This window comes from Trichosurus vulpecula, chromosome 1 (genome assembly GCF_011100635.1).
Source record: "Trichosurus vulpecula isolate mTriVul1 chromosome 1, mTriVul1.pri, whole genome shotgun sequence".
In the NCBI taxonomy this organism is placed as follows: Eukaryota; Metazoa; Chordata; class Mammalia; order Diprotodontia; family Phalangeridae; genus Trichosurus; species Trichosurus vulpecula.
The window spans coordinates 317475169-317502149 of NC_050573.1; the positions used below are offsets into that span (position 1 = coordinate 317475169).

The 26981-nt window shown below is 32.6% G+C and overlaps 1 pseudogene; it reads left to right on the plus strand.

The window, feature by feature from the left end:
* Positions 1 to 3997: 3997 nt before the first annotated feature.
* The window catches only part of LOC118837647, a 47782-nt pseudogene continuing 24798 nt past the window's right edge, over positions 3998 to 26981 (plus strand).

Genomic DNA, 26981 nt, shown 5'->3' on the forward strand with positions numbered 1-26981 from the left:
AATTTTCTAAAGTCCTTTCTAAATCTTGGATGCTATTTCAGGCCAAAGTTTCTTTGTATTTTAACTTTCACATCTTTTTCTAGTTTGATGTATGTGCCCATTTTAATTTTGACATTGATTTGATTAGTTAATACAAATGCATATATGCACATATGTATGCATTTATGTACATGCTTACACATATATGTGCATGCATGTGTATTATGCATGTAGACATATACTCTCTATTAGTTTGTATGTGAATGCATGCATACAAATACCTTATACTGAGTGTTAAGGCAATCAATAAAAACTTATAATCATTTATTTCATCTGTTGAATGGCAGATCAATTTGTGAATTCAGTCTAATTTGATTTGCTGAATAGTCTAACTTTGTGGGAAAGCTAAAACATTATGATTTCCTAATTCAGAATTTAAGTGGCTAGGAAATTAAGATTAAAATGAACTGTATTTGAATTCTGCTTAAACGACATGTGACTTTTCACAACTCAATTCCTCATCTATGAAATGAACTCTAAATTAATGCTCTGTGTTATTAATTGATAATCTATGATGTCCCATCTGACTCCATATTTATGATTGTATGATGATCATCAATTAGAAAAAATAAAAGGGAGGCTCAGAACTAAAGAAAACATGGAAAAGTCACAACATTGCAGGAAAAGTTGATTTTTTTTAAAAGATGAACTCAAATCACATTTTAAAAATTTATTGGCATATTCCAATTTATTGGCCATTCCAGAAGTAAATGGATTAATTTGCTTGTTTTACTTCCTATCAGACACATGATAATAATATGACAGAACCAAAACCTTAACAACATGATGAAGAAAATAATAGAAAAGAATTGGCCAGATTTTCTGAACATAGAAAATGAAATTCCAATTGGAATAATTCACAGATTGCCTCTGGAAACACCCACATACACCCCTCACACACACACACACACGAAGATTGCATACTCCAAGACAAAAAATGTTTATATTTTACTTAAAATAATACTAGTCTATTAGGAAACAACTAGAAAAATGGGGGAATGGTATAAAATATTTCCAAAGAGCTTTGGCGATCAGGAGATTAGAACCCAGATTGACCTCTCAGGAAAATCTCAGCTTAACCATAGAGTACAAAAGATGGATATGCAAAAATAAAGAAGATTTTGAAACATTTTTAGATTTAAAAACCAAAACTGAAGAGGCTGTTTTCTTCTCCATCACCCTAGAAAACAGAAATTATGGGTAAATATAGAATTCTGATAGAGGTAACAATGAAGTGTCAGATAGGGTCACTATGGAAAGTATCGGGCAACACCTTGCTTACAATTACAAAAGATGAGGAGGGGGATAGTGGGATAAAGAGGAGTGACTGATGTTCTAGAGTCAAATCAAAGGCTAGCAATGATGAGAAGGTGACCTCTTTCATCTCAGAAAGAGAAGAACCTAGAGGAAACTGGGTGAAGAGGAAGAGGAGAAGATTGAAAAGGAGAATACAGGAAGAAGAACTTACTTTGGTGGTAGAAAAAGGTTCTCTGATGAATGTTCCTATGAATAAAGAGAGATAAGTATTTTATACTATCTGAAGCTTAGAAGATTTGGTGCCTTAAAAGTCTACTTGTCCTGGGATGGTTCAGAATTGCATACCCTGGCAGGGGAGGGGGGCAGTGGAAACTGGTGTCTGGAAGAGTGGGAAAGTATGTGTACAAGGAGAACATTTCCAAGCAAATGTAGAAGAAAAAAAAGTAAAAAAAGTCAAAGTCTATCGACATGATGTAAGTCATTTAAAAGAAAAGTGTAAAATCTAGTCACTGTATATTTTGAAAATCTAAAGGTTTGGTACCATGAGGATATAGCACATGTTACAGTTTAGATAAATGCTCAGAGAATTGAAATCCCAATACTTAGAGTTTTGAGAAGGACCCTAATTGAATAGGTAGTTCAATATTTAAAGTTTTTTGTTACTCCCTTCCTCAGCCACCCCATCCAGATCACAGCCTCTCTATAACTTTAGCAAATAGTCTTCAAGAGTTACTTGTCATCACTCTGTAGCCAACTCTAGGTTTAGCCTTGCCAAACTTAGCTATACTGATCAATAGAAAACAGACCTACCATCCATCATCAGGTCCATAAAAGAGAACATCTCCAGCTTTGTGGAATCTGCCAGGGGTTGTGCTTCCTTGGTACAATCCTCAAGACCCCAAGGACAAATCATGCCAAAAGGATGGGTCACAGCACAAATATAGTGGAATAATTCAATTAAAATTTTGGTTGATCATGCCTCTAAATAAAAAATTAACTAATTTAGTACATTCAAATTAAAATTATTTAGAAGATGTGAACTCTATAAATTAATTACATTTATTTAGTCATTGAAGTTGTGGCAAGCCAAAATTTCAGTTCATATCTGAATTGCTATCACTGCAAAGTTTCTAATTTGGTTATAGGTTGAAGTCTCTGGTAAAGTGTATTACTAGAAATTTATTTACATCCTTGAGAAAACAAAAAACAAACAGCTAACTTATTGTCAAGCTGCATTTCTAACTTCTAACATACAGAATTACAGCAGGAGAATCAATGAAGCAAATATTAGGAAGAAAGAGGTTAGTCTCTTTGTTAAGTCATTAGCTGTCAATTACATTAGACCTAACTGCCAGATTGGCAACAAGCTGAGCCAACATCAGGATTCACAATCATGAACTAGATGAAAAAATAAATCTTTGTATATATTTTCTATTTCAATGACTAGAGAGCAGAAGCAAGAAGGGAAACTCCCTTCTGATTTCAAGGAACATTGTGGAAATCACATTTTTCTCAGCAGCAGTAAAAAGAGACAGATTAAAAGGTTTATATCATATTGTTTCTTAATAAGCTCACATTATGTACTCATTAACAGCTTTGAGATTGTAGAAGAAAATTATTTTATATGGTGGTGAAACAGAGCGTGGAAGGATGATTCCAATATAGTGGGAAATTGGCAAGGGGTAAATTTCAAAGATCTTAAATATCACCTAGTTTTTATGTAGCATAGCAGTAGTTAAGGTGAACGCTTATATCAGCTATGTTTGAGTAAAGCAGTGAGGTTTGTTGGAAAGAGGACAGGATATACTCCTCCAGGCTTATTTAGTCCTATCCCTTTCTTATGCACTGTATAAATTGGTCAATTTATTGCTTCACACTTTAGCCTTGCTTCTTCTCGTGCTTTTGCATTTTTCTCCATATAATTTCCCAATTCTAAAATGGAGTTGCCTTCACCAATTCCAACTTATAGACGTCTTTCCCCTCCTTTGGGGTTACAATTAGATGTCACTTGATTCCTCCTCCTCCCTCAATTTTTCTTCCCTTCCATTACCATCAGTCCTGTGAGGAATGATATTTCCCTCCCTAAAACCATTTCTTTAAACTCTAAAATCATTCTCTAATTATTTTTTGTAGTTATTTATGTATATTATTTATCTCTACTTGATTGTATCATTGAGTAGAGGGAAGATGATATGTACGTGTAAAATATATTATAGATTTTATATTATATATAACATGATATAATATATATGGTTCTTAAATATAATTAAATTCTCAAGGAATATACCCTAATCAAGGGTATGTTCATTTTTATTTTTGCTATTTTTCTTCTCTTTATCTTGTGAAATGAAGGTTCCTTTCCTCTCCTCTCTCCTCTCCTCTCCTCTCCTTTTCTCTCCTTTCATCTCCTCTCCTCTCCTATCCTTAGAATTCAGGTCTCTTCAGAAATAGGATCTAGAATTAGAAGCTACTACAGAGAACACATAGTTTAAACTCTTTCTTTTGCGGATGAGAAAATAGGGGCTCAGTTATGGGAAATAATTTGCTCATTATTACCCAGGTCAGAAGTAGCAGAACCAGGTGTAAAAACCAGATCCTTCAATTTCATGCTCCAACATGTTGCCAAGGTGTATTAGCAAGGCAATAGTCACAATATAGAGCAAGACTGTCATTATGCCTATGCAGTTCTATATCACGAAATATGAGACTCTCCATGTTGAAGGTGGAAGCAGTAACCATATATTCACATACCAGAGAACCAGGTCCCAAAACCAATAAGTCCGACCCATCCAAGCAGCAAATTCCAGATCCAGTAAGTCCACTGTATAATAACATCAAAGAGTGTAAAACAACATCACAGCAGGGAGCCAAGCCATCCCATAAGTTTCCTGCCCCCTGCTGGGGCCTTGCCACCAATAAACACTCACAGCACAGCTAGCACATCTGCTCTCTCCCTCAGTTTTAACTGCTCTCTCTGCATTTCCTGCAACAAACTTTCCTTTTCTTCTCAGCAATCTCCTCCCACCACATGTGACTTACTTTTCCTCTGATGTAAGCAAGTTACATGGCCTATTAATGGGTGGGAAAGATCTTAAAATTTAAATTACCATTACACAGGGTGAAGAGTGAAATAAGTAATGTAAAAGTAAAATAAATAAAATGTGTGTATATGTAATATGCATATGTGTGTATATGTATATGTATGTAGAAATGTATATGTGTATATACATATATGTTCAACTACTAAAAAATACTATGAATGAGTTATTGCTATAAGAGGTGAAAATTTTTAAAAAATGAAATAGCATAAGGAGAGATGTTTTAAAGAAAAAGAACGATTCTACAATCTGATGCTTTCTCTGTTGATTATCAATTGCTACAGACCATTGATATGCTCCACTTTACATTCTAGGCTAATGAAGGACAAGTCTCAACTCAATTTGGTTTTCTTCATACCTCTCTTTGTGTGTCAGGGTAACTAATCATAGCACTGCAATTGGTTTTGAGGACTGGTGTATCATCTTCAAATGAAGCAGGCTGTTTTTAGATGTGAATACTTCTCTCTGTTTAATGACTGTACATAATGTTAATGGAATTAATCTCAAACTTCTTTGTCTAGCATTCAAGGCTGGCTATAATCTGGCTGCATACTATCTCTCAAAGTATATTTTCAAATGATACATTTTATTATATCTCTGTTGTAGCCAGAGTAAAAATATCTCCTGTAGTCTTATCTCCTGATTGAATTTCCCTTCCCTGGGTTAAGTTATGGCATTTATTGATATATTCTAAACCATAGCTATACCTTAAAGGCTAAGGCAAGTGATATATCATTTTTGATAACCTTAGACTATAATGATTTCCCTGAGCTCTTACTTATGACATGTATCACACATTTGACTTACCATATGCTAACTTGCATTATTTATATGTATTATCTGTCTATCTATCTATCTATCCATCAATCTACCTACCTACCTTCTAATTAGAATGTGTCCTCCTTAAAGGCAAGAATCATGATGTAGTAATTTATGAGGTTTTTGACATTTCATGTTGCTTACCATTTCCTTGAACTTATTAAGCAAAAGATTGAAGATAATGTGTCTTAATGTAAGTTTTAATAGCTTAAGATTTTTAGGATACCCTATATATGCATCATGATTTGTTATTTTTAAATCACTATATGTCAGTTTGTAAATCATTGTTATTTTTATAGGCAATGTAGTATTAGTAAAAGAGTGCTGGAATATTATTCAGGAGATACTCAGGTTCAAATCATGTACCTAGCAATCATTGGCAGTGCAACCATGATTAAATAACTTAATTTCTTTGAGCTTCATTTTCTTTACCTCTAAAAGGTAAATAATAATACATGCAGTACCTGTATCATGGTAACCCAGAAATTTCCTTCAAAGACATTCAATTGACAATAAACATTGGTAGAGGAGTTTCTTCATTAGGAGTTCCCTATGCTGGTAAAATCATAGATCTGACTAAAAAAATGTTCTACATGTATTTGCAATCGAAATTATATCTATGGTCTATGTAACAATTCATGAAGTGAAATTTCTAGGTCACACCCAGCCCAAAAATCTTTAGCCAATATGAATAGAGTAAAAGGGCTGTCAACAAAGACATGTAGGAATTGCCAGCATATGAACTTTGGGGATCAGGTTTGACAAAGACAAGACAAGATGTCAATAGAAGCCAGAGGAATCTCTCTACATATATCACCTGTCCTGGAAAATACAGAGTTATTCCACTATCATTGAATAAACTTAGAAGAGCAATCAGAATTCAGTGTAGACTAGCTTATGAGTAGCCAAGCCAGGAAGCAGTAAGAAAAATAACACGTAATAATACCTAATACCTAATAATACCTAAAGTTGTTAGCTCACAAAATGTAATGTCAGATAGAACCCCAGACCCCCAGAAATCATCTTATTCAATCTATATCTGAAAGCAATCATTGTACAAGTAACCCATCCCCTCCTCCAAAGTCAGTCATATCTACTTTTAGGCAGCTCTTTTAGGACATTTTTCCTTAGGTTAACCTTAAATTTGGCCCTTTGCACATTCCACACATTGATCCCACTTCTTGGTTGGGCTATAAAGAACAAATCTAATATGTCTTAACTGTGATCTCATCAAATACTTCAAAATACCCCTTCTCCTAACTAATCGCTTCTCAAATTAAGCATTCTTCAGTTCCTTCAAGTGATTCTCATGCAAGAATGTAGGTCCCTATACCATTCAGATTATTCTAGGTTAGAAAATTTCTAGTTTATTATTATCCTTAGAAAAGAATACCCATAACTGAACAAAATATTCAAAGTGAAGTCTGAGAGATGGCAGAACATAGTGGCATGATCATCTCCTTATTCGAGTAAGGTATGCCTCTCTTAATGTAGCCCAAGTTTGGATTAGCTTTTCTTGTATTATAATTATTAAGAACAAACATAAAAAGATTAAAAATTTTTTGCCCATGTTTCCTCGCTCCTGTATTTTGAAGTTGATTTATTTTATTTGAAGTGTAAGATTTCACAATTTCCTGTATTTGTTTTTTTCTTAATTTTATTATAGTCATTTCAATGGTCTAACTGGCATAGAAGATTCTACATTTCTAGGTCTTATTTTGTCATCCTATATACTGATAGAATAGAAGATCAGTCATTAAGAGCTTACTGTATGCCAAAAATTGTGCTAATACAAAATAGAAAACTGGAATGGCCCTTTCTCTCAAGGAGCTCACATCTGAATCAGAAAAGACAATACCAAAAGCAGGGCTCAGATTTGGTTCATAGGTGATGGGAATGTCTGGTAGTACTTAGACAGGGAAAATAGCATGGTAGATGGCAAGATTCCAAGGACCTTGTGGAATAATAAAAAAAGCAGATAATTTCCTACCAAGAAGACAGTGGGTGCCGGGATTGTAGTATAGATGGTGCTTGAGATATTTCCATCAAAGTTAAGGATTTGTGGGTCAGTATCCAGATGACAATGGGTTTCCTGAACCCAGTGGGAATTTGGGAATAGGCAATGAGGTACGGAAGCAGAAGAGAAAGACACATGACTATCCTCAGTGGCAGGATATGATACTAATATGTCTTCCAAACATGATTGCTGACTTGGGTAGAAGAATAAACATCTTTGGCTCCCAGCCTTCAGGACAATATAAGTAGCTATTCCTGATAGATATAACTATACCTCCAGATTTGGTTTCATCTAAAAATGTAGTGAGTACAATATCTGTATCTTTATGAGTAAATTATAGAAGTAATACATTCATAAATGTTCCTTTAATACCGTCATTCAACCAGCACCAAATGCATACAATTTTATCATCTAATCCAAACCTTTTCTACTAACAACATTACTAATACATAAAATGTGTTCATAACATTCTTTTACCAAATGAAACATTCCCCCCCCCTTCAAGCCTCCATTCAGTTGCCATTGCTTTAAATGTAGTCTCATGTAATCCCTATTCACATCTCAGATGAAAGTTTAAAGGATTTGGCAAATGCTGGTAGGAGTAGGCCACAGACAGGGATTTGGAGATCATTTAAGCCCACCTCCTTATTTTAATAGATGAATCTACTTAGTAGCAGAGAAGTTAAATTACTAGTCTAAAGTAGCAAGTGAAGGAGCAAAGGCAAGATACAAAGCAGAACTAATAAATATAGACCCAGTGCTCTCTGCAACCAGTCATGGTTCCCCACCAAATTTTCAGGAAGGAATTTTTGCTAGATCTCTTTTCCCTCCAGTATTTGCTGCATTCTACTTCCCTTCATGTGCTTTGTTTTTGTCCCCAAGAAGAATGTAAATTCCTTGATATTAAGAGCTATGACATTAGGCATTTTTGGACACTTGATGCTTAGCTGTCTTGTAAATAGGAGACACAAATATGTTTATTCAATTTAATTTACCATATACAAAATATTTTGTTAAACTCATTCCAATTGCTTTGTCATGAAATCATGGTCACATTTAATTACATTTTAAAAAATATTTTTAATAATTAAAGAATTGTCTAGCACCATAATTTTAATCTGATTTTTGTTTTGTTTTCATAAAAAAATAAATCAGTATAAAATTTTTAAGCTAAATAGGATGTATCTCAAAGGGACACAAATTTAATGAAAAAATGGACATTTAACAGGGGAAGTCTGTGCATATTGAATAAATGGCAAGATTTTAAGGACAGAAACATTTGAATATTATAATCAAAATGTCACTCAATGCAAATTACAACAGTCATATCAAAACAAATTAAAACAGATGGAGAAATGCCTTCCTTGCCCCAGTAAAGCAAATTTGGCCCTTTGCTGTATGTTTTTGTCATTAAAATGGCTTTGAACAATCACTACAAATAGAAATATAAATAATTTTATTATGACTCCATGAATTATCACCAAATAAAATGTTAGCTATGAATCCTAAAAAGATTTGAATCATTGTTAAGTAATTTTTTTGGCTGGGGATTGTTGTGTGTGTATGTGTTTTAAAATATTATTAATGTGTTGGTTTTTCTGCCCTTGACACACAAGCATATTTCCTTATACAAAAAAAAAAACAGAAAAAAAACAATTTTATTTAATTGCATATTATACATATTCATTTTTAAACATATGACATATTCAACATGTTAATTATGTTGATTGGTTCTGCAAAACACTTTTTTTAGTTTACCTAAACATAACTGAGCATTTTATTTCCTGTGATACTTTTTGCCATTGGCTTTGTCAGAATAATCTACCAAATAGTGAATACCATCCACAGTTCTAGGAGACTTTTGGTTTCTCAAACACAATCATACTACATTTCTTGACTACTGGATCTTCTGTAACTAATTGGATCCACTGATCAACTTTTCCATTTTTTTATCTAATACAATATTAGTGTTTTTGATGATTATTGCTGTCACCTGAACTGAACCAGCCTCTCTAACATGTGGATGGACAGAGCTGAACAGCACAGGTTAGAGAAAGGAGAGCCAGGAATCAAACAGATGTTTCATTTCAAAGTGAAGGAAATGGCTTGCAAGCAAGGACGCACATTAGACAAAATTATGAAGAATTATCAAGGGTGTTAAGGAGGAACAAAGGTAAAGGAAGGTGGTTTAGCAGTACCAGATCTCAAACTGAATTGCGAAGAGGTAATAATCAAAACAATCTTGAACTGGCTAAGAAATAGATCAGTGGATCAAGTGAACACCATTAAGTACACTGCATATCATAGTAATCTAGAGTATGATAAATATGAAGATGCAAATACTTGGGAAAAGAACTCACTGTTTGACAAAACAAACAAACAAACTGCTGGGAAAATCAGAAGGTAGTTTGGCAGAAGTTAAGTGTAGATCAGCATTTCACATTGTGCAACAAGATAAGGGTCAAAATTGGTACATAGTTTAGACATAAAGTGTGATACCATAAGCAAATTAGGGGAGCATGTAATAATTCACCTGTCAGATCTATGGAGAAGGGAAGAATTTAGGACCAAATAAAAGACAGCAAAAATGTAAAACATGTAAATGTAAAAATGTAAAACATGTGAAAAAGATTAATGGATAATTTTGATTACTTTTTAAAAAGTTTTTGCACAAAAAAACATGCAGCCAAGATTAGAGGGAAAGCAGAACACAGGGAGGGGAAACATGTATAAAAATTTTGTCTGAGAAAGGCTCTACTTCATAAATATGTAGGGAATTCATTCAAATTTTTAGAACTACAAGTTTTTCCTTAATTGGTTCATGGTCAAAAAATATGAACAGGCAACTTTCAGAAGAAGAAATCAATGGTATCTATACACATGAAAAAAATGCTTTTAATCACTATATGATAGAGAAATGCAAACTAAAAAAGCTCTGAGGTACCACCTTACACCCATTAGATAGGCCAACATGACAGAAAAAATGACAAATATTGAAGGGGATGTGGGAAAACTGGTACACTAATGTGATGTTCGTGAAGTGGTTAACTGATTCAACCATTCTGGAGAGCAATTTGTAACTCTGCCTGATGAGTTATCAAAATATGCGTGACCTTTGATCCAGCAATGCCGCTACTAGATCCATATGCCAAAGGATAAAAAAAGGAGAGAAGGATCTATATATACAAAAATATTTATAGCAGCTGATTTTATTGCGGCAAAGAATTGGAATTGAGGGCACGCCCATTGACAGGGAAATGGCTAAACAATTATGGTATATGATTATGATATCTTATTATTGTGCTATAATAAATGATGAGCAGGATGCTTTTGGAAAAAAAAACCTGTAAAGACTTACATGAACTGATGCAAAGTGAAGTAAGCAGAATCAGAAGAGTGTACACTGTAATAGCAAAATTATAGCATGAATTACTTAACAACTCTCAGCAACACAATGATCCAAGACATGTTGGAAGGATTTATTCCACCAAAACTTCTTTTTCCAAATTGTCATCTCTTAGTTGCCAAATCCAATTATCTTTTCTTAATCCTCATTTTTCTTGAATTCTCTGCAGCTTTTGGTACTGTTGATGACCCTCTTCTTTGATGCTGTCTTCTCTCTAGATTTTCAGTATACTACTCTGGCCTGCTTTTTTCCCTATCTATCCAACTTCTCCTTTTTTATTTCCTTTGCCACATCCTTATCTAAATCATGCCCTCTAACCATAGGAATTCCTCCAAGTTCTATCTTAGCACCCTTTCCCCTTTTCACTCTAAGCTTTTTACTGAATAATCTTATCTGCTCCTACAAATTAAATTATCATCTCTATGATGATAATTTCTAAAATCTACCAGTTACAATCTCTGTACTGACCAACCTCCTGTCTCCAACTACCTTTCAGACATCTCAAACTTGATATCCACTAGACATTTTAAACGTGTTCAAAGCAGAGCTCATTTTTTCATATGCCCTCTCCATATTCTACCTTTCTTATTATTGTAGAGGGCAATGCAGCTCCCATTCCATAAGGACCAAAATCTAGGATTTATCCTTAATTCTTCGCCACCTCTCATGCCACATCCACGTGTCTAATTATTTGTAGTTATGTTGAAATTTTTTTTTCTTTATCATGGGTTTAATTTGTAATATGTAGAAAGGCTGATAACGTAAATGGATCTCTTTTTATATTCTGCTACCTTGGTGAAGATAGTAATAGTTTCAATTAATTTTTAGCTGCCTCTCTAGGATTATAAAAGTATAAATCATCTGATAGAAAATTAATAATTTTGACTTATCCATGCATATTCTTATTCTCTCCATTTCTTAATTTGTTTTGTCTTATTGTCACACTTTATATTTCTAGAACTGTTTCAAATAATAGAGACGATAATGGGTATCCACACTTTACCCTGACTTGAAAGTCTTCTAGAACTTTCTTCCTATGGATAAGTCTACTTCTTGGTTTTACTCAATTAACATGTATGATATTAAGGAAAAGTACATTTATTTTGATCTTAAGTTATAATTTTAAAGTATAACTCTTAGGCTCTAAATTTTATTTTTAAAAAGTGGTTGCTATGTCTATTATAATTGTGGCAACTTAACTGTTTTTGTTCCTATTATGTCCTATGTAATTTAATGTTTTCCTTATATTAAAGCAAACCTGTAGTCCTAGTCTAAATATAATATCATCATAGCTTATATTTTTTAATATGTTGTTGTAGACTTTTAGCTTACTTTGTGTGTGTGTAATTTTTGTCAATTTTAATTTGTAATATTGTTCAATAGACTTATTACCTTAGTTTTCCCTGAATTAGAGATCAAGAGTATAATTGTTTCAGAGAAGAAATTTGATAGGATGTATGCCTTTCATGGTATTGCAAACATTTTAAGTAATATTGGAATTCATTTTTCTTTTAATTTGCTTTTCAATTCACTTTCGTACTCATATGTTCTTAGATGGCATTTGAGTTTTTTTTTTTAATTTTCCTTTGGAATTCATTTATGTCTTGCTCAATTTGTTTTTAAAATATTAGATTATGTAAATATTGTGTTCTTATTTAAGGTAATCTGGATATTTTAGGCATTTATAAACATTAACTCATTTCATTTCTTTGAAAATTTAAAATATTTTTGAGAAAGTAGTTTTTTAAGTATTTCATTTATCCATTTATTTGAATTTTCTCATTTAAATACAATTTTTGGTTTTGTCTCCATTTAAAAAAAACAATTTATCCAACAACGTATCTGTTTTATCAATTTTTAAAAATAGATCCTATTTTTCAATCAACTTAATGTTTTTAATTGTCAACAGCATTTAAATCATATTTTGGTTTTTAATTGGGTTATTTTTGCTTTTTCATTATTTTCATTACTTTTTATTCTTTTGTTAATGAAAATGTTTGTAGACATAAATTAACTGTTATGGAATGTTTTGACTGCTTATCAAAATATTTTTATTGTTGTTATTTTTTCATTGTTACAATTTTGATAAAAATATCTATTTCTACCATAAACTGTTCTCTGACCATCTAACAATTGATTATAATTTGCTCATTTAGCTTCTGTTATATTTGGATCTTTCTTCAACTATCTTTTTTGAATACAGTTTATCCTTTACTTTGGTCAGCATTGTTGATTCTAATTATTCTGCTTTTTAATATTTGATTATAAAATATAGTCAACTTTTTTTTATTAAACTTCTATGCATATGTATATTATTTCTATTCTCTTTCAATAATTTCTAGTTATCTGTAAAATGTAAATATTCTAAAATGCTGCTCATGCTCTAACTTATTTCATGTTTAACTTTTTCATAAATTTGTCTTGAATGAAAGGGTCACAATGGAGTCATCCTTTATCATAGCTTAGCTATTTCTCCAAGTAATTAGAATGATTTTTCATTTAGGTACTTGTATGTAATGCCAATTAATGCATATTTTACGAATTTATATAATTTGACTGCCTATATCATCTTTAAGTGTAATACACTTTAATAGTTTCTCTGTCTTAAATGATACTACTGCCTTTTCTAGAATAATTTTACTCTTGCTTTTTATTTAACTAAATTATAAATTCTGTATCAGCCCTGCACTTTAATTTAAATTAACAGTACTTCATTTAACTTAGTAGTAATTCAAAAAAATTATAATTGATAAATGTTTAGCCAATTTTGAATGAGAATAGGAAGGAATTTACATATTCTTAATTTGTACATTTCACCTTTGGGGGAAAAAACGTCATTTATTGGGATAGCAGAATATAGAAGAGTAGAAATATTACTCACATGCCATTTACTAATCATAATGCAAAAAAAAGTCATCCAGTAAAAGTGTCCTAAAGAAATAATGAAAATGCAATTGGAGAGTAAATAACATTGTTAAGGGACTGATATATCAACTAACAAATAAAAAAAATAATTTTAAAATTCAAGGGAAATTACAATAATTAGACAAAATACCAAACTTTATGCAATGCAAGTAAAGCAATTCTAGTGGAATAGTTTATGTTTTGATAAAATTGAAAAAGAAAAGAAAAATGAAATAGACGTGCAATTTTAAAATATTGAACAATTTTATTAAATCTCCAAATAAATGGAAAATTAGAAATTTTGAAAATTAAAGAAAGGATTAATAAAATTGAAAGTAAATAGATGATTTGATTTATAAATACAATAGGAAATGTTTACTATATGATTAAAATAGTTATTTTGTGCTTAAGAGTAGAGTGGAAAACCAATCATTAGTATAAAGAATGAAAATAAGTATTATTTAAAAAAGGAAGAAAAATAATTATTACATTATGTAATGACATGGTGTTATACTTAGAAAACCTTAGAGAGATGACTAAAATTAATGGAAAAATCAAGTTGGCAAAGGTATAATATATTAGTCTCTCATACATCATCATCATTCCTTTACATATAATTGATAATACCTAGCAAAAGCATCTGGAAAGACAAATATTAAAAATAAATATAAGATTTATGAAATATTTGGAAATGCATCTAGTAAGCTTCATGATTGTATGGTAGGAATCTAACTAATACTTTGGTGTTTTTTTAGCATAAATAAAAGCAGACTTAAGTAATTAGAGAAACATTCATTGTTCCTGGGTAGGTCAAGCAAATAAAACAAATAAAACATTACTGTCTAAATTAATTACTTGTTCAGTTCCACAACAATTATATACCCAAAAGAATGTTTCATAGAGCTGGAAAATATAATATGGAAATTCATATGGAGAAAATAATGTTTAGAATTTCAAGGGCTAAAGTGAAAAAAATAAGAAGAAAGTGAGTGGACTTATTAGTCTTGATTACTTAACTCTATTACAAAGCTACAATCATTAAAAAAAGTAAAAGGGAACTGACATTTGAAAAAAAAGATGAAAAAATAAATCAGTTGGATATGTTATATAACAAACAAATGAAGGTAAAGAGAGTAATCTCATAAGTAATATTGTTAAATACTCTAGTCGTGAGCAATAATATGAGGATGAGGGAGAATGAATTGCTATTTTACAATAATCATTATTATAATAATCAAAAAATGTGCTAGAGTAACAATAGCAATTAGATAGAAATTAGATTTAGACAAACACTTCACTCTATGTATCAAGATCGTCTCCAAACAGATGGTTAACCATGAATTATAAAAAAAAAGTGTTACTTCATAAACAAATTAAAGAAACAAGAAAGTAATTTCCTTCTTGATCTATGTATAAGGAAAGAATTTATGACTTAACAGTTGATAAGAGTCTATCACTCAGAATAAAAAAGAAAATTTTTTTAATTTAAAATATTTTTTTTTACTTAGAAATTGAATGTAGTAAGAATGAGAAGGGAAACAGTTAATTATGGGGAAAAATCTTTGTAGCATATTTCTCAGAAAAATGTCTCTTTTTAAGATATTGAAGAAATTGACTCAATGTTATATGTCTAAGAGCTATTCTTTAAAAATAAATAGTCAAAGCATATACCAGGTAATATTCAAAGAAAAATCTAAATGGCTAATAATTAAATAAATTTAAGTTAAAACAACTTTGATTTTCAACTTCACACTTATCAACCTGAAGAAAATTTGACAAAAGAAGAAAAATGACTAAAATTTGTGAGAAAACTGGTGAATGAGTTCAATATTCATGAGCTTTGAATTGATCCATCAATTCTGAAAAGCAATTTGAATTATAAACACAAAATGACAAAACTATGGATAAGTCTTGTTCATCCATGCTAACAATAGGCTATACCATAAAAAATTCAAATAAAGGGGAAAAAAGAATGTATGTATACATATACAAGAATATGTTACAATATTAGTCTTCAACATACGTATGGATCCATCTATCTTTCTATCTATCCAAATATTGATAGATCTCTAAGTCGATCTCTATTTTTACTGTTTTTATGGGGTAGCTCAAACATGGAAATTGCGGATACCCCTATTTGGTATCCTCATTATGAGGAAAGACAGAACAAATTATGATATATAAATGTAATGCCATATGACTTGAAATTATGAAATAGACAATTTACAGAGAAAACTGAGAAGACTTTTATGACCCTCTATAGAGCAAAGTCACAGAAATTGAACAATTTACACAATAACAACAATATGGAGAAAAACTTCTTTATATGACTTTAGAGCGCTGATCTTTGATGAATACAAAGATAAAGGTGTAGTCTAACAATGAAAATGAAACGTGATAGAGAGGTCATTAAGTTAAAATCAAGAAACATCCATTTTCTGATGTGAGTAATGTGAGAACTTCTTTTGCACAGCCTATGCAACTACATATTGAAGGATTTTTTATCTTTTATTAAATTGCTCATTTGGAGATGAAATATTAGTGGGAAGGACAGATTAATTTCAAATTCTTGTTACTTAAAAAAGTAATCTTTAGAAATGCTTCTTTTCATTAAAGTCTCTCCTCCTGGCTCATTCTGAAATATACTTTTACAAAACATTTTATTTTCCTTGTTAGCTCTTCTAACTGCTGAAAAGTCTGGTAGAATTCTGAATACTTTTCTTTAGAACTCTTCCTCTAATTTATGTTGATGATCCTGGGAGTTTTAACTTTGAGTTTTCTTTTATAAGGTTAATCATGTATTTCTTCAATTTTCTATTTGTCCTCTGGTTCTAACGGACTTGGGCAGGTTTCATTTATGTTTTCTTAAAATATGACACCCTGATGGGTTTTTTTGGCCCCGGTTTTCATGGAATCCAATGATTCTCAAATTATTTTTTCCTAATTTCCAAGTAAGGTGCATATGTACATGTGTGCATATTTATTTATGTATGTGTTTTTATTCACTTGTTTTTCCTGGAAATACACACACACACAGCTAGGTGGCTCATTGGATAGAGCACTAGGCCTGGAGTCAGGAAGACCTGAGTTCAAATATGGCCTCCCTAGCTGTGTTACCCTGGATAAGTTATTTAACCTCTGTGTGTCTTAATTTACTTGAGAAGGAAATGGCAAACCACTCCAGTATCTTTGCCAAGAAAACCCCACAGGTGAAGAGTGGGAAACTACCGTATATCTGAACAACAACAGAGATATATACATACGTACATACATACATGCATGCATACATGCATACATACATACATACATCTTACATTTTTGCTTAGCTCCAAGTGGGAGAATTCACCTCTTCTATGACCATTCCAATTGCCATATCAGCTAGTATCTTCTTAGCAGTGGTTCTCAATAATTTTATTCCCATGACTCCTCTAAGCATTTTTGTTGTTCAGTTGTTTTCAGATGTGTCTGATTCCTCATGTCTATATTTGGCATTGTCTTGTCAAAGACACTGGACTGGAGTGGATTGCAATTTCCATCTCCAGCTTATTTTATAGATGAAGAAAGTGAGGCAAACATGGTTAAGTGCTTTGCCCAGGGTCCCACAGTTAGTAAGTTTTTAATTTGAACTCAGATGAGTCTTACTAACTTCAGGTTTGACATTCTATGTACTGTGCCAGCTAGTTGCTCACTAAGAATCTACTTATTACCATTAATTATATCGTCAATATGAACCATGAAGAAGACTTGAACAAGTATTTTCAAGGAAGTATGGTTTTTTTTTAATCAAGTGTTAATAGAAGAGGTAAGGGAGTAGACATGGTAAAACAGAGGTTGACATGAGAGACTTTGTCTAAGAAGTGAAGATATTGGAATGCCTACTGAAATAATCTGAAGTATGAGGATTTAATAGTTACAAGAGTCAGCCTGTAATAGTCTAAGGAAAGCTAGCTAAGAAACACATTGGTATCCCACCAAGGTTCAAAGAAAACTAGCATTTCCTAAATCATCAGTCTGAAAAATGCAGGCCAGTGATTCTTGGGGCTCCCTGAGTCTATTTTAAAGGGGCTGAGAAGACAAAACTATTTTCAAAATGCTAAAACTTTATTTGCTTTTTTTACTCTTTTTCTCATGAGTATACAGTGGAAGTTTCCTGAGGCTACATGACCTATAAATTAAAGATTTAAGTGAAAGCATGAAAATTGAGTTAATATATAATCTGAATAATTATACTTTTTTCCTTACAAATTAAGGATGCTTTTAAATTTGCAAAATTGTAAAACAAGTGTACTCTGTTAAGTATTTTTTTTTATTTTGGAAAATACAGTTATTTTTCATTAAAGGGATATGTCAATGTATAGTTAATTCATTTTAATTTTTAAATGGATTAATATATCATATATCAATAGATATCAACCCATATGAACAAAAACTTTCCTTAGTCCTCAACAATTTTTAAGAGTATAAAATGTTTGATAATTGCCTTTCCAGATAATTAGAAATTCAGTGAAATTCATTTCAAAAAAACAGACAATGAGATAGGCACTGGATATATGGGATACAAAGAGATAAAAATGAAACTCTCCCTGACTTTTGGGACCAAATATTTTGTTGGAAAAGCTTTGCACTTAAAATTCAGATATTTTGGTTCTAGTTCCTTTTCCCAGAATTACAAAGGCTTGTTGAGAATCCTTATCTGGTTACAGGGTAAAGGTACCAACATAAGGAAAAATATATATTGATATTAATATATAAAAATATTAAAACAGTCTCTCCTGCATGTACATAAATAAGTGTCTAAACTTTGCTACTCTTATGATGCAGTTAAATTACTTGTAGAAATGATGTTACTTCTCATGTATTGCCATACAAATGATTGAATGACACAAAAGGCTTAAAAACAAGAGTAGGTCACTCTCAGATTTCTGTTATGACCTGAAAACCAAATGGAAAATGAAGGATATTTCACTTCCTGAATAGATGCCTGGAAATCTGAAAAAAATTGCTTGACTGTTGAGCAGGTGCAATTTGCAAATGGCCATCTTCACTTGTGTTGTTAATAATACATATGAGGCTATTATCATGAGGCAATCCAAATTTATCCCTAGGAGTATCCCTTTAAGACTAATTTTATTACAAAGAACTTTGGAGAGATTAATAATGAATTATATCAGTGAAAATTAAAAATAATAGACAAAGAGGAAGAGGAATACTTTCTTAGGAATTTAAAAATTCAATAAGAATTGAATTGCACTGAAGGTAAAGGAAGATCTTTTGGAAGTTTATAGAGCTAAAGACATTTGGTTCTGGCAGCACAGTAGAATGCATAACTTAGCCTGTGAGTTATAGAATTAACGCTGTCCAATATAGCTACAACAATCAAATTACATCTTTAAAGCACTCTTTAAAGCTCAGTCATAGATTGAATCATAATAGGTCCCTGCCCAAGCTCTACTTAATGGTTATATTTTGAGCCCTTCTGCCTTAGAGTGAACTTCAGTAGTAACCCTTAATCTGTGAGGATCACAGGGCTTCCTAGAGTCAGACCCTAGGAGGACCCAAGTGATGGCCCCTTAGAATGGCAGTAAGATCACAATGCTCCCAAGACAGGGCCGGAAGACCCAAGTGATGTCCCCTTAAGAAGGTTGTGCAGACTACAGGGTTCCCCAAGGGAATCTGAAGTGGTAGCCCTCTTAACACCACAGTGGGGAATCACAGGACACCCCAAGACAAGACCCGGGAGTAAGCCTGAGCTTCTGCTACTCATTGCTTCCCTTCACTTGACCTTAGGAAGATCCATGTGATTTGCCCATTCTCACTCAAAGAACTCAGGACCAGAGTGGGCAGAGGAAGGTATTTTATTACACTCCTCAAGAGAGTGGGTGTAGTGCTCACTGGAACACTCACACTGATACAGCTGCAGGAGCAGGGGTAACTATTCCCTCCACTCCTGCTAGAGTTATGATTAGTTTACAATCTTTATTTTTTACAGTTTTCCTAGGTTATACAGTGTATATAGGTAGGATAATAAGGTTATAGAAGCAAAAGTAAAGTTAATTAGATTTTTCTTGTCTTAGTTTAGGATTAAACTACATTCTTTTACTTCCCCTACTTTCCCTCTTTAACATATGCAAATTATGCAAATCAGTAGGCTTGGATTCTTGACCAAGACCAGACCCTAGATAAGCTTGAACTGCTTCAAGCGGGTTTGGCCTCTCTAATTCCCAGACTGCCTTCTCAAAAAGCATGCACAAGCCTCTGACCTCTCACCTGACTGACCTTGAGGCCTGGTTTCTGCTAAAGCTGGGGTGGGGGAGGGGAGGGGAAGTACACCTTTAGTTCTGTGGAAAAAAACTCCTCCTCCCATTTCTTACATCACTCACTCAAATCAAAGTCAACTGCAAGTCATGTCGTCATTTGCCTGATGTCATGGTCCTCTTAGAAAATGAAGGACAAACACAACAACAATAAAGCTCAATCATTCTAAGTGGGAGAAATGTGTCAACCTAAATTTTAATGAAAACAGTTAATACAACAAAAATGAAGGTCTTTAATTAGGCCAAGTGAGTTGCACCTCAAGGTGCCACACAATAAAGTGCTAGGGTACCCAAGTAGGGGACTGGGAACAGAGTATATATAGGGTACTAAGAGAGAATGACTAGGCTGCAGGTGGGAGGGGTTAGGCATCTTGCAGTTTCACAAAGTAAGTGGTTTTACATAATAATCAAAAATCCATAAAGAAAACTTGGGAATCTCAGGAGGGAAGAGTTTGGGAAATCTACAAAATAATCAGAGGCTGGAATTGAAAAGGCCTGGTCATCCTCAGGCAATTCTTTGGCCTAGGATTGGAGACCAGGGCAGATTCATTCAGTTCTTAGTCCACTGACTTTGTCAATTGCAAAACATAATATGCAAACTAATTCAACTGAATTTAGAAAAGTCATTATTTTCTTTTCATTTTTAAATGTGAAAAAATAAAGAAAATGGAGGATTTTTTTCCTTTTATCAATGAGCAAAGCAAGCAAATTTAGACTCCTGGTGTCTTTTGATCAAATTAACCTAGAAAATGTAGTCTGGAGAATAAGGACTCCCTTTGGTGCTGCCCTCTCTTCCCCTCTCCCTAAGGAATACACTACAAAAATGAAGATATGCTAGAAAGATGTGCCAAGATTGGATGCATTCTGAAAATCTCAAGTAAAATTTTCATGGAATATTTACCATATTGACTTGAAAAACAATGCCTATATTCTAACACCAACCACACTAAAAATCTAGCTAGTGATTTAAGGTTTGCAAATTACTTTAAAAATACTTTCTCATTTTATCCTCACAAACTTAGGAGGTAGATGCTATTATAATTTCCATTTTTAACAAACAAGGAAACTGAGGCAGATGGTAGATCAGTGACTTGTTCAGCTTCACTCAACTAATAAGTTTATGTGAGTTGATCTGAACTCAGGTCCTCTGAAGAGTGCCTGCCACTTAGAGCTTCTAATTTTATTAAAAATGATAATTTAAAATTCATTTTTCAAACCATATACACCTATAGATATTGAAATCTGCCCTTATCTGCAATAACATTCTAGCAGAGAAATCCATGAAAGATGTTGTATATAGTATGAGTCATCTAAGATTCTGTTGACTTTAGTTAATGAGTAAACTGCCCCCCCCCCCCGCAAAAAGCAAAGTGAGTGTGAAACTGCAGAAAATGGGTTGTCAGCTTCAATTAAATATAGTAATCACATTACAAAGACCTTAACAACAATTTTTAAATAAGAAGTAAGGATCAATAGTTGTAAACTGCTCAGAGGCTATAAAAATAGATACTTTCCTAGATTGGAAGAAGTATAGAAGTAAAGTTAAATTAAACAATATCATCTCTTCAGAGAATACTAAACTTATTTTATTTTCTTTTTAGTTCAGTTAAAGCATAGTCAGTAATTCTGTGTGTTTATAATTAATTGGCCAAAGAGACTATCATTTATATGCTATGAAGGAGTTTTGTGTTAACAATGGCTACTTGGGTGAGAGCAACTCAACTCCATTTACAATCAAGCTTCTCCGGAGATGACTTTAACTGAACACCTTAAAAAATGCTTAGAAAGTAGATTTAAAGATTACTGTTTGAAATGCACTTTTCCCACACTAAAGATCATGTTCATTTTGTTTAACATTTGACTGTTCAGATTTAAGAAAAGGTGCCTAATGATTAAGACTTTCTGAAAATGCAATAGGCTGGCATTTGAAGTAGTGAATTGTCTATCTTATCAGCGCACATGATTTGGGAATAGGGCCAAATTCCCAGCTAAAAGTAAGAGGAAACAATCTCAGCAGAGGTCCCATTCATGGAGTGATATTTTACCCACAAACAGATAATGTGGGGAGAAAATTAGTCTCTTAGTTTCACACTCTGGTTTAGAAATGACTTTGTAAATGTCTCTGGTACAACCTCAGTGAAAGGTAGAATTATCTACTCATGCAATATTAGGATTTCTGATCAATATCAAGATGCTCACATCTCTGCCAGTCTCCACTGTGCTGAGTAAGAAAGACACTTTTTCTTCTCAGCTTTCTGAGTGGAAGTGAGCAAGCATCATTGTTGTTGTTTGTTCTTTTTCTTTTAGCTATTCCTTTTCCTCCAATGGGTCACAACTTAACTCTTCTCTCTTGTGAAATCACTAAGTTATTATTTCTTGCTATGATGGGAATTCTGGATACACACTTACCTAGAAATCATAGCCTTGGTCTATGTACAAATGAGGCATGCTTTCTGTGCCCAAAGACCCGTGGTAAACACCATTGCTAATCAATGAGCTTATGCCTGATGCCCAACATATAAGTGAAGTAATGGCTTGGCCTCACACAAACCCCTTACAGATGCAACATTAATTTAATAGTAGAATGTCTATATCATTAATGTTCCCATGGTTTAAAATTTAAATTTGAATCCAAACTTCACAGAACAAATCCCCTTAATAAAAGAATTTGTTTTGTAAAACTTGGACTCAGTCAAAAGGCAACACTCAAGGACCTAGAAGGCTATATGTGGCCTCGAGGCTGCAGGTTCCCTACCACTGGTTTAAATCTATAACTTTTTTTTAAATTTATCTAGCACTGCACAGTAGTAAGCTTGTAGTCAATAAAAATAATTGCTACATAATTATTTGGAGTTAAACATGTTTTCCTCACAACAAATCTGTGGCCCCACTAAGTGTTGTTAATACTAATAATAAATAAATGGGAAAACTGAGGAAGAAACTGCTGAGCAATGAAGTGAATTCAAGGAAAGCTAGGAGAAACCTCTGAAGTGATCAAATACAAATATTTTATTTTATAGATAAGGAAACCACCCCAGAGTAGTGAAGCAACTTGCTTAAGAGCACCCAGCTAGTAAACATTGAAGGAAGAATTGAAATTCAGGTCTTGTGTTCCCACAGAAAGGGCTCTTCCCATTCTATCGTTTATGAGCAGATCAATTGCTTATTAGCATCATTAGTAATATTATATTTTTAAATCAAATAGCTTTATATTTTCAAAGAGTTTTTTGGCTCTGATACTATGTTAGCTGGGTTTTGTATAGGAGAATTTTAATCTAAAGTCTACAAATTATTGTGTCACAGTCATATTGTTACATTATTAATCAAGAAATAGCTTTATGATGAAAATAGCTCTATGATGTTTTCAAAATTGTTCACAATAAGAGAGGTTTTACAAACAACATATAAAATGAAGGTTTTAATTCCATTAGAGAGGCAATTTTTGATATCCATTTGTGCATACATGTGATATATACATGTAAATATCACATATTACATATACACATATTTAAGTTATTACAGGTACTACATAGGAATAGTTCATATTTATATATGGCTTCAAGATTTAAAGTTTTAGTATCTCTTGTTCAATGTTCTAGTTTCAGATACCTTTAGAAACTTAATTCAAAATAAAGACTGCAAACTTTCAACCCTTTAAAATTATTGGGTTTCTTTTAGGTTTTGACTAAATTGGTTCAGAGACTTTAAACAAACAAAGATTTTATTCTTGCCATAGTGTCTCTTTGTCTCCGTTTCTCTGTCTCTTTCTCTCTGTGTGTGTCTGTCTCTGTCTCTCTCTGTGTCTATTTCTCTATACACCCACATTTATACAAACACATAAAGTAATGTATACACACACACATATATTCTAAAGAGTAGTGTGTGTAAGTACACACACACACCTGCAAAAAAAAAGGCTGGTGCCAATTTTATTTAAGTCCTTTTAATGAATTCAGTCAAATTATCAGTAAAAAAAATGATTTTAAAGAGATGTAAACTTTCAAGTGTCGTATATTTCTGAACCATTCATATATGTTACATGAAATAACTTGGATATATGTGTGTACCAACATACATTTTACTGTAATATTTAACACTAAAACTTTTATATCTACTTAAGATTTTCTTAGTGATAAAATAAAACTCTTTTTCATCATAGACAGTGAGAGCTGAAAGAAACTTTAGAGATGATCAGGCCAAGTGTGAATGCAGGAAAATAAAACTTCCTGACTCCAAGCCTGGCATTCTATCCACTGTCAGGCCTATACAATAACTAGCTGGGTTAGTCTTTGAACCCTTTTTGCCTCTGTTTCTTCATTTGTAAAATTAACTAGAGAAGGAAATGGCAAACCACTTCTGTATCCTTGCAAAGAAAAACCCAAATGGGGTCATAAAGAGTCAGACATGACTAAAAACCAACTGAATATGTATGTGTATTTAAAAAAGGAATGAAACAGTACTAACAACTAACTGATGAAATCTTTATCCAAATATATATTCCTGGCAATTTTAACTAATATCATTAATTTTCAGAGGAGAATAATATCAAGACTAAACTGATATAATGGCATACAAATACCTGGGTAACTACATTTTAACTGTTAACACTAATTCACTATTTCATCTTTCAAGGAAAGATCTGGAATTATTCATGGATTTCTTCAGTTTGGGGTGGATAATATTCCTTTCACACAAGTAAGTTAAAACTTAGTGACTGAAATGAAGATATCTATCTTCAATAATGGCTTTAGATTGGAATTTCTCAAAGTGTTCATATGTATGTATATGTATATATGTGTGTTGTATGTGTATTCATAAAGAAAAATTGTAAAATAAGGTATAAAATAATATGAAGTATAATTATAAAATTGTAAAAGTGTAGAAAATTATAATGTCAAGCAGGGTGGGACTTTTTGCTGTTTTTTGTTTGAGTGCTTCTCAGCACTAAGGTAATGAAGTGCCTTTGATTGAGTGTTGACTTTGTTTGATTCAAGAGTCTTTGACTGAATCAAGAGTCTTTGATGACCTGCTTAAATCACAAGAAACCCTAAGTCACATGAATTTGAGTCACATGGTAGTGACAGCCTCTGACTCTAAAGAAGTGAAAATGTTGAGAGAAAGAGAGATGTAAAGACTGCTAGTGGCCACCCTTGTGATTGTTAGAACTGAACAGACTGACTTACCTGTACTGTGAGTTTGTTTTGGGAAGACCCCAGCAGGAGGTCAGAGAGGTTTTGGGATGGCTGTGATATGGTGTTATAAGTTCCTTGCTGTTATGATAAATTGGGCTGACCAGCTGTGGGAACTGAACATTTGGTTATGAAATATGGTTTTCTGGTGTCTAAATAAATGTTATACTTCTTTTCTTTATGGAGAGTCTCTCATACTTTTCAATACAGAACTACATAGGTATATTCACAATTATCTTTGATGTTTTGATCATTGCTTTGCTGTTTCAGCATTTTGCTTGGGGCTCACTCAGTGGAAGAGTGTCATGTGATTTGACCAGAAGTGCTGTTAAGAAGCCCCTCCCTCGCAGCTTTGAAAACCCAGATGTTGGTATTTCTCTCTCTGGCAACTGTTTATGTATTGCTTAGACAGACAACAAGAAGCCTATCTGCTCATTTGTTATATTTTACTCTGTTGATATAATTTCTGCTTGTAATTTCTGTTTGTGTTTTCTCTGAAGTTCAGGGTGCTGACTTTTCCCCCTGAACTCAGTGAACGATATATGTATGTTTAAATAAAGTAAGATTGTTAGCCCCTTAAAGTTATTTTCCTTAGAAAAGCAGATCAAAGAACCTGTGCTAGTAGCCCTCCTGTGCGCTGGTGTTATTGACCTTACATAGCCACAGTAGCAGCAAGTAGCATTGTTGTTACAAAAATATTATTATAAATTATAATGGTAAGATTATAAAATAATTGGAAGATTTTTGAAGCTAAATGAACCTTTTCTATTAATATTAATATTTCATAACTTCTATTTGTATTTTATAGCTTCTATTCATATTTCATATTTTAGCAAGAAGAATATATATGTATATCTTGATGGTAAATGGCTATAATGTCAAAAATGTATCCAATTTGCACTTTGTGGTAAGTTTCAAAAATTAATCAAATTACAATTAGCAGTCAGACAAAGCTTTAGCTTGTTCCTTCAGCAAACCCTGCCTGAGCTAAGCATCTTGTCATAGCCAATTTACTGCAAAAGTAAAATGAGAAATTGCAAGGAGCTAAATATAGTCTTTTTTTTAAAAACATCTACTCCTTCAAAAATGAGAATTTCCTGAAATTTTCATTTTATGAATAAAAAAGACAATTTATTCAACTGTTTTGGTTGCATATGTTACATATGTGTAACAACAATGTTGCTGGTAGCTGTTTGAGGAGTGAAAAGCCAAATACAAGAGCACACAAGAGGGCTGCTAGCACAAGTCCTTTGATCTGCTAAATTCTTCCCTTATCCATAAATCTGACAGATGAACTATTCCATGCTCTCTTAATTTGTTTATCGTATCACCCTTTCTGTGTAAATCATGTACCCATTTTGACATTATCTTGGTATACAGTATTTCCTAAATTGATTAAACATAACTAAAATATGAAATGAGTTTATTTTAGCAGGCTTGAATTTTTCCACTTAGAATTTTTTTTCAGTGCAACTAGAAACTGCTACTCTGTCTGGATCAATGAAACTGAAGTTAGGGATGCAGATTATTTGAAATCCTGATGAAATCTGAAGTTAACGTTTTGCCCCATTTTATAACAAAACAAATGCTGGGACTCGTCTAAAATTGAAATTAAAAAAAAACCCACATTAAAATTGCTTTCTGTATATATGTTTGTATTTGCATGTATAAGCATATATGTATGCATACATACAAATATATATTCCTTCAAACTAAGATGTTAATTAAATTATAGTCCTTAGACTATGGTATATGTTACCTTGGCAACTTAAGGAACACCAAATTTAAAGAATACTTAGAATAAGTTCTTATTACTGAAGAATGATTATATTTCTTTTACAATTCATTTTAATAACTTTTATTTCCCTATATACTTCCTAGATTGAGCAAAAATGTGTTTGTTTGTTTGTTTTCTTATTACAATATTGAGCTTCTGAG